This window comes from Ochotona princeps, chromosome 5, assembly GCF_030435755.1.
Source record: "Ochotona princeps isolate mOchPri1 chromosome 5, mOchPri1.hap1, whole genome shotgun sequence".
NCBI classification, from domain to species: domain Eukaryota; kingdom Metazoa; phylum Chordata; class Mammalia; order Lagomorpha; family Ochotonidae; genus Ochotona; species Ochotona princeps.
Window position 1 is genome coordinate 101,465,630 of NC_080836.1, and position 10,035 is coordinate 101,475,664.

The window sequence follows — 10,035 nt, forward strand, 5'->3', positions numbered from 1 at the left end:
GCTATACAACTATATAGAAAGGAAAGCAAGGAAACAGCAAATAAGGGATTTAGAATCAGGTTTTACCAGGTTGCAGGGGGTGGGCAGGGAGTTAGGGTGGGGGAGTGTGCCTTAGTGCCCCTCTCCTAGTTTCTGATTGGGTGTTGGCATCAGAGGAAGTTTCGGTGCTAGTTAAACTAACAAGTGGCACCGGTCCTGCCAATGCAAAGCTGATTGACATTGGAAAATCAGTGAAGGGAAACTTGCTGTTCCTAGAACAAAGGACAAGAACTGGATGATTGTGTGGGAGACACAGAAGAAACATTTGGCCAGATCCAACAGCCTTTCCTGATAAAAACGGCTCAACAGAGTAGCAACAGGCCCCAGCTAACATTGCACTGTGGAAAGGCCAAATGCTGCCCTCTACCCAAGGTCAGCCCCATGGCAAGGATGCCATTCTTAACCCCTTCTTGTCAGTGCCGCATCAGATGTTGTAACCAGGGCTCCTAGGCACAAATAAATGAAAAAAATTGAAAAGGAAATCCAAAAGGAAAAAAAATGGTTAAAAAAAGGAAAGAGATTTCTATGTTCAAATGTTATAAATTATACACGAAAAATGATAAGGAATCCACCACTAGAACATTAAAACAAATGCACGGGTCCACCTGTATATGCACATGAATCTGATGTGCCAGAAGAATCCGTGTTATGTACATTCACTGACAATTCCATGCAGGATAGCATCAAAAGGAATTGGAAAGATGAGGAGGAAAGAAGACAGAAGCAAGTGCAGGCCTTCCCCCAGGCTGCCCTGGACCCTGCTTCCTCCCCGCCCCCGCTTCCCTGCTGTTGTTGCCCGGCCTGCCCTGGCTAATCTGGGACCAGATCTAGTGGGTTGCGGAGGGTCTGGCTGGAACCCTTCCTCCCGGATACAATTTCCTAGCCCCCAAGTGCTTTTGAGGTGCAGCTGGAGTGAGCAGTGAACCCTGAGTCCTGTCTACTGGTCTGAACCCCACCTTCCTCACTCACTTCACCTCCTCAGAACAGGTGGGAAACACCCCAGTTTGCCCTTGATGCCACAATGAATCTCCGAGACGTTCCAGAAGGGAACTTGTAAACACACACAACAGAACTTCATGTCCTACAGTTCTGGCTGCTGGCTGCTCTAGGCCAAGTCTGAGCTCGGTAGGTGGTGCCCTATCATTGTATGGGCATGCGGTAGCCAGGGCAGGGTACCCAGCACAGGCTTCCCCTCACACCCTAGCACACAGGATCTCAGGGCTTGAATTTGGAGAAGTGGAGGGGATACAAAGATTCAAACCACAGCCCAGAGTTGCTCATCATATTGGCCAGGGCAGCTGCACTCACCTCTTGGTCTGTTGTGACATACATGTGATTTAGTGTGAAGTCAATAGTGTCCAGATTGGAAATACCAACGACTCTCCATGAGGAAAAATTGAACAAACCTGAATTAAGAGCCATTCTGCAAAGTCGCTGGCCAGGACTCTCCAAGAAAGTCAGCATCAGGAACAACAAACAGAAACTCAAGGGTGGTCCAGATTTGGGATGGCGCTGTGGCATAGCATGATAAGATGCCTTCTTTTTTTTTTTTTTTTTAATTTTTTTTCTTTTTATTGTATTGTTGACAATCTTTACATAGTTAATTACAGTTAAAGGAAAAAGAAGGAAAAAAAAAGGTTTAGGGGGATAGGAAAGTGGGTAATGCTATTATGTCCATATTGTTTCCATCACGTATCTGAGGTAAAGGGGGATATTGAGGGAGAAGCCCCACCCGGTTTCCCGCCCACCCCGAGTCCCGGATGTGGGGCATGCTCTGAGATATGTGCTCGAGTGGTGTTAATAGTTCTGCAGTTATGAATCGCTGCCAGTTTCGCTCGATGAGGTCGTCCACCAATTGATATGGTCCATCATAAAGTCTCCGTTTGCCCCATAATTTGCTGCCAACATATAGCTGAGATGAATGATTGTCCTGTTCTGTCTTCTGTCTTTTCTTGGTTAGAGTTCTGAGTCCAGCAGTTCGATTGGGGAGATCTCCAAAGATACTTTGAGGTATTCCCAGGCTAGTTTCTTGTATGTTCTAGCAAGCACAGGGCCGGGCACAGTCCATCACCCCGATCAGCTGGTGGTTGCAATTGCTGGGTTGGTTCTGTTTTCAGTCCCGAGTTGCACTGGAACCAATGGGTGTTGCAGTCCAGTCTGGTTCGGCCCTTACATCACCCAGTAGGAGCTGCAGCCTAGTAGGGGCGACCCACAATAACCCCCACCAAGCCCGCCCCCTACCCTGGTTTGCCAGTATGTGTAGCAGAAGACCAGTCTGTCCCCCATCCCATTTGGCTCTGGTACTTGTCAATGGGTATTAAAGCTTGGTTCTATCTAACCAACTCAACCATCCAGCCCTCCCAGATGTTGTTGAGTGCCTCTCTATCTAGCCATCCCAGCCCCCGTCCTAGTTTTCATGCCCTCCCACGGGAATAGTGACCCAAGAAGGGGGAACCCACTTTTCCCTCCCAGGTCTCTCTGTCCCGGTTTATGCACTCTTTAGGTGGTCCTGAGATTTGACTTGACAGAATTAGTCCCCAGTGCCAGCTTCTGCCAGCTGATGCTGCGGCCCTGATCTAGTCCACATGCAGCGCACAGGTGTTATAGCCTTGCTTGGTCGGGTCTGTCTCTATCCCAGCCCACGCTCTCCAGTGGGAGTAGCTGACCGGCGAGGGGACCAGCCCCTTAATCCCCCCGCCAGCTCTGCCCCTTCCTTCTTGGATCTCACGTGTGCTGGATGGGTGCTGCATTCACATCCAGTACAGGCAGCCACGCCCTGGCATTCCATAATGTGTACTGGTTGTGTCGCAACCAAACCCGGCCCATCCCACACTCTGTTCTGGCGATCGGATTTGCCAGTGGTTGACATGAACTGATTCAGCCTGGTCTGCTCCTGACCCATGCCGAATGTATGCCAGTGGGAAACTTTCCATGGCCTATTCTGGGCTGTTTCCTATCATGCTTCTTGTGCTTACCTGCAGGGACTGTGTCCTGCCAGAGGAGTTGCCCAGGCTCCTCCATCAGAACCCCTCCCAATGCCAGATTTTGCGCATGCCAGGGGGTTCTTGAGCCAACCCTACTCAGTTCACCTCCTGTCCTAGCAGGAACAGTGGTTTTTCCTGGCTGGCTTTCACCCCATTCTGGTTCTTGATGTTGGATGTTTCAGCCCAGCCATGGCTCGTCCATACCCACATATAGCTCACACATGGCTCAGAAGAGGAGTGAGACCCAGCCTAGTCAGTCCCACATCTACCCTGGTTCTCCATAACACCAGATGGTGTTGGGATCTGAACCGGCCTGGTGCATCCAATCCCAGCCCACACTGGTGCCTAGGGTGACTGCAACTGTTTCCTAGATAGAACGCAGCCCCCATTCCAGCACATACACTCCTTGGTGGGAGCCTCATCCCAGTTGTGGTGTCCCCTTACCTCCCAGATTGGGCCTGTTCCTAGCCGTAAATCACACACCTGCCCGTGGTTGTTCTGAGGAGCATTAGCTGCAAGCCTCAAGTTCATTTGGGGTTCCCTCATTGCCAGCATTCTGTTTCCTCCATTTTGATTGAAGGGATCCCCAAAGAGACTTTGAGGTGTTCAGAGATCAGGTTACTAGCAAGCACAGTGCTTCACGCCCGCAGCACTGTGGGTTCAGGAGGGAGCCTCCCAGGCAGCAGGTCAATGAACCAAAAGTCAAAAACTCTCTGGCCGGGCGGCCAGCAGGCGGAGCCTGGCGCCATATGGCGCGCTGGCCGCCCTGGAGCAGCTCCCCACGTGTACGTGGTAGCTACTGTGTGTTCCCAGGCTTGAGGCGAGGCCATCCCAAGGCCCCCCGGCAGGCAGCCAGGTAGCTGCCTGCCGGAAGTTCAAGTCCTTGGGCCCCAGTCCCACCCTTCCTGGCTCCTCCCCCCAGCTCAAACCACATGGCGAGCAGTAGGGGAGGCCCAGACCCGCTACACAGACCCCCGGGACTCACCCAGAAAAGGGGTAGCCATCGAGGTTCCGGCAAATCTGGGAGCAGCTCCCCACGTGTACGTGGTAGCTACTGTGTGTTCCCAGGCTTGAGGCGAGGCCATCCCAAGGCCCCCCGGCAGGCAGCCAGGTAGCTGCCTGCCGGAAGTTCAAGTCCTTGGGCCCCAGTCCCACCCTTCCTGGCTCCTCCCCCCAGCTCAAACCACATGGCGAGCAGTAGGGGAGGCCCAGACCCGCTACACAGACCCCCGGGACTCACCCAGAAAAGGGGTAGCCATCGAGGTTCCGGCAAATCTGGGAGCAGCTCCCCACGTGTACGTGGTAGCTACTGTGTGTTCCCAGGCTTGAGGCGAGGCCATCCCAAGGCCCCCCGGCAGGCAGCCAGGTAGCTGCCTGCCGGAAGTTCAAGTCCTTGGGCCCCAGTCCCACCCTTCCTGGCTCCTCCCCCCAGCTCAAGCCACATGGCGAGCAGTAGGGGAGGCCCAGACCCGCTACACAGACCCCCGGGACTCACCCAGAAAAGGGGTAGCCATCGAGGTTCCGGCAAATCTGGGAGCAGCTCCCCACGTGTACGTGGTAGCTACTGTGTGTTCCCAGGCTTGAGGCGAGGCGATAAGATGCCTTCTACAGCACCAGCATTTCATATGGGTCCTGGTTTAAGTCCCGGCTGTTCCTGTTCCAGTCCATCTCCCTGGTAATACACCTGGGAAATCAGTAGAGGATGGCCAGAGTGCCTGAGCCCCTGTACCCATGTGGGAGATGTGGAAGAATCTCCTGGCTCTTGGCTTCAGCTTGGCATGACCCTGGGGCTATTGCAGTCATTTGCGGGAGTGAACCAGCAGATGGAAGATCTCTCCCTCCCTCCCTCCCTCCCTCCATTTCTCTGTGGCTCTGCCTTTCAAATAAATAAAAAATACATATATATTTTAAGAAGAATGTCCAGATTAAAGGAGAGGAGACAACTAAAAGGCTGTTATGAGTCCAGACTTCTCCAGTCACAGTGGAGCTGTTGGCTAAATCCTATGTAGGCATGGAGACTGGGGACAGTGCTTTCAATCTGGATGTCTTGATTTTTAGAAATTTCACTGTGGTGGGTCAGGGAATGCCCTTGCCTTTAGGAGATGCTCAGCCAAGTTCCTAGGAGCATGGAAGAAATTGAAGTTCTGAGGATGACGTCTAGCACATGCCAGACTCTGGTGTTAGATGTTTTCTACCAAAGTTGCACAGAGCTGAGTTCCAGCCAGCAGCATCACATGGCCAGCCAACCTGCAGTTCCGGCCAGCAGCACCATCACACAGTGAGCCAGCCGGGACCTTCATCTACAAAGTTGCAGATGACTGTGGCTGGCCAAACTGCCTTGGCTTTTCCTGTTGCCAGAGTTCTTTTTGCCCTTAGTCCATTTTGTGCTGCTGTTACAAAATATATGAGTCTGGGTAATTATTAAGAATAGACATTTATTTCTGACACTTCTGGAAACAGGCTTGAAGGGTTTATCAGTACAAAGCTGGAAGGCTACATGTCAGGTGAGGGCCTTCTTGCTGTGTCAGACCATGGCCCAAGTGGAAGGGCCGGAGCACATGTGGGTGGGGTCGAGGAGGGTGGAAGGCATCGTTGTTGTTGTTTTGCATTTTAAGTAATTTTCATTTATTCAAAAGACAGAACTAGAAACAGAGAGAGGTCTTCCACCTGTTGGCTTTCTCTCCAAATGCCTGCGACAGCTAGAGCTGGGCCAGGCCAAAGCCTGCAGCCTGGGTCTCATTCTGGGTTTCCCACAGTAGCAGAAGCTTGAGCTAGAAGGGAAACTAGGACTCTAACTCTGGCATCCTGAAAGGGGGTGCAGCATCCCTACAGTGCTGCATCAGTTGTCCATCCCAGGGTCAGGATAGTATTTGCGTGTTTAACTAGCCTGGAGTCCCACCGCCTGAGTCAAGGTGGGACTGTCAGAAAACGTGGGATAAAAAAAAAATCTGGGCCCAGCATGGTAGCCTAGTGGCAAAGTCCTCACCTAGAATGCGCCGGGATACCATATGGATGCCAGTTCTAATCCTGGCAACCCTGCTTCCCATCCAGGGTTCCTTCTTGTAGTCTGGGAAAGCAGTTGAGGATGACCCAAAGCCTTGGGACTCCACACCCACGTGGGAGACCTGGAAGAGGCTCCTGGCTTTGGATTGGCTCAGCTCCAGCTGTTGTGGCCACTTGGGGAGTGAACCATCGGGTGGAAGATCTTCCTGTCTGTCTCTCCTCCTCTCTGTATATCTGCCTTTCCAATAAAAATAAATAAATCTTTTTAAAAAATCAATCAAATTTTAAAAAATCAAAGCATAATAATAATCCATGCTTCATGGGATTGACAGCTGCCTGGGAGAGCGCTCCACCCAGGGGACTGGGCCTCTTCAGTGCCACTGAATGAGACGGCCACTGCTGGTGCTGAGTGCAAGGCTGCTGCCTGGCTCGCTGACAGTCGAGGATTAAGACTCAGTTTGGAGCTGGACAGACTTCAATATGCTTCTAGTTTGTGAAGGGCAAGATCAAGCCTGATGCGTCTGTCCTCAACAAGCAACCCCACCTCTATGACTATTATTACTATTATTATTATCTTAAGATTTGCTTATTTACTTGAAAGAGTGACAGAGGGAGAAATTTCCCATCCATGGTTCAGAAATGACTGTGATGGCTAGGGTTGAGTCAGGGTGAAGCCAGGAGCCAGGAGCCAGGAGCTTCTTCTTATTTTTTTAAATTATTAATTATTTTTACTTTTGATTTTTTTTACATAGTTGATTAGGGTGATGAGGGTCAAGGGCTACAGGAAGGTGGATAGGATCATCATTTCCACATTCTTTTTTTTTTTCCTTTCCACATTTAGGGTAAGAGGGGAGACAAGGAGAGAAGCCACACCCAGCCTTCCAAACACCTCTGCACCCTGGGATGGAAAACAGCCACCCAACACCACCCCGGCATGCTCTGAGGGTCCTGCTCAAGAGATTTTGATAGTTCAGCAGTTCCACATTATTGCCACTCCAAGCACGATGAAATCTCTCCAGAATCCGCTGGCTGCTGCTGCTATAGTCCACCTTAGTGTCTCCATTTGCCCAGTTATTCACTGCCAATACTTAGCCAGGATAGTTTATCAATTTGTTCTCTCCTCCATCCTTTATTAAGGTACCAGGTGTCCTCTGCAGACTCCAATGTACTGCCATATCCACCAGGTGCACTTGGATATGCTGTCCACTGCTACGTCTAAGCCACTGAGGAGGCCCAGCTCTGACACATGCACTCCACAGTCAGACCATGGAACCTGCAATTCTCTCCATGGTTGGGGTTCTGAGTCCAGCAATTCATTTGGGGGGGATCCCCAGAGAAACTTCATCTGAGGTGATCTCAAACCTGATTCTGTATGTGCTTGCCAATACAGGGTCCGGCATAGTCCATTGCCCCAATCAGCTTATGCACGTGCTGGTGGTTGCAATTGTTCTGTTTCTAGCCCTGTCTTCTACATGAACCAATGGGTGTTGGAGTCCAGCGAGAACCTGCCCACCACACACTTGGCCCTCACGTGTATCGGTAGGAGCTGCAGCCTAGTTTTAGCAACCCATAATAAACCCCACCAGACCCCTCCCCCCGACCTGGTTCCCATGCTTGCCTTTATGAACAGCAGACTGGACTAGTCTGCCCCACATCCCATTCAGCTCTCATACATGTCAATACCCTCCTCGTCTGGGTGCTGGTTAGGTGCTGTGGCCCAGTCTAGCATGGCCTGTCTTACCTTGGTATTTGCCAGTGGGTGCTGTAGCCTGACCCGACCTGGCCCATCCCCAATTCAACTCATACTGGTGGTGGCTACAGCCTAGCCCAGCCCAGCCCAGCCAGCCCCCAGTCCTGTCGTAATGTGAACTGGCTTGTGTTGTGACCCAATCTGGCCCAACCTATACTCCAGTCTGGTGCTCGGTTTCACCAGCGGGTGATGTGAACTGGCCCAGCCTGGTTTGCGCCCCCACCACCTGTGCCAAATATATACTGGTAGATACCGTTTCCTAGCCTGGTCTGGCTGCTCCCTATTGTGGTTCTTGTGCTCACTTGCGGGGATTGTGCCCTGCCAGAGGAGTTTCTCAAGTTCCTCCATCAGAACCTCTCCCAGTATCAGATCTCACACACACCAGTGGGTTCATGGGCCAGCCCTACTTAGTCTACCTCCTGTCACAGCAGGAACAATGACCTTTCCTGACTGGACCTCATCCATTCCGGTTCTTAATGTTGGGTGTGCAGCCCAGCCAAGCCTGGTCCACACACAGACACAGCTCACACATGGCTTAGCAGGGACAGAGACCTAGCCCAGCGCATCCCACACCCACCCTGGTTCTCACAAGCACGAGTGGGTGTTGGAGTCTAGCCCAGTCTGGCACACTCCAGACCCAGCTCACAATTGTGTCGAGGGACACTGCAGCAATGCCCAGACTAGACAGCAGCGCCCTCTGACCTTTGCACTCACCAGTGGAAACCACAAGGCAGCCAGGGCATCCCCTTTGCTCCCCAACCAGGCCTGTTCCCAGCTGTAGATCCTGCAAGTGCCAGTGGTTGCTCTGACCCACCTTGGCATAGTTCCTCACCTGTCTTGTCCTTTGCCTTGGATGCTGTAGCTTGGCCTGCCCTGGCCTGCCCTGAGTCCCAACTCTTTCTGGCAGGTGCTACAACCTGGCCCTGCTCAGTCTACTCCCATCCCTGGCTCATGCAAACCATGACAGCCTAGTCCAGGTGACCTGTATTCCAGCCTGGTTTCTGCACTTGCTGGTGAGCTAAGGTTTGTTCAGCTGGTCTACCCCCTTCCAAAACCAACCAACACATTAGCTAACAGTTGGAACTGCCTTGCCCAGCTTGCCTGATCTCCAGGCCTGGACCACATGAACACCAGTGGGAGCTATGACTCACTAAGGGAGTTTCCCAAGTTCCCCCACTTGGCCCACTCCCAGACCCAGGTCTCACGCATGCCAGCGGGTACTAGGCCCTTGCCCGGCATAAACTGCTCCTCCATCTTGACCTAGTATGAACTGGTGAATGCTGTGGTCTGTTTTAGGAAGCATATGCGGGTGTTGCAGCATGGATCTGTCCAGATTATTCTCTGTCCCTGTACCTGTGAGTGTTGGCAGGTTCCATGGTCACACCTAGCTCACCCAACTCTTGAGCTAACCAGTGGGACTCGCATTTCCACAGGGTTCAGCCCATATATCCTTCACAGAATCTACCACCAGACCTGATTCTCTTGTGTGCTAGTTAGTGTCATGGCCCTGCCTAATATGACCCGTCCCCTGTTCTGACATTCAGTCAGTTATTGGGATTCCTAGTCCTGCTAGACAGACCCTCCAGTCCTAGCTTTTGCATGGACTGGTGTGTGGTGGTCAACAATGTTCCATACAAACAAGCCCAAGTCCAGATTCCCATGTGGGCTGGTGCATGAGTCTGACCCATACAGGTCTTCCAATCTCTCTCTCCTATAAACCACCAAGTCTCAGTCTCCTCGCTCACCTGCAAGTGCAGTGGCCCTGTCATTGAGTGTCCTTCAGGACTCATTCCTCACCTGCACATACTGTGGTCTTATCCATGTATGTCCGTAGGCAATAATTCTAGACCTCTAAGACCACAGAGCTAGCAGCTGGATGGACAGCGGCCAAAGTCAGGCTCTGTTGCCTGGCCGCCTGCAATTAAGGATTTGCCCACTCCTTGGCAGTGGTGGAGAGGGAGCTAGGCTCTCCAGCAGGAAGCCTGTCCTGGTAGGGTGCTCCCAGCTATAACCACATGGCTGAGAGATTCAGGTACCTGCACCTCTGAGCCAACTTACCTGGACTCCGCCCACCGAGCCAGGAGCTTCCTTAGGACTGCCCACATGGGTGTGGGAGGTCATCCTCTGCTGCTTTCCCATGCATACTAGCAGGCAGCTGGATGGGAAGTGGAGTAGCTGGGACTCGAACTGGTGCCTGTATGGGATGCTGGCATCAGAGACGGCATGTTTACAGTGTCCTGTGCTTAATCATTTGTTTCA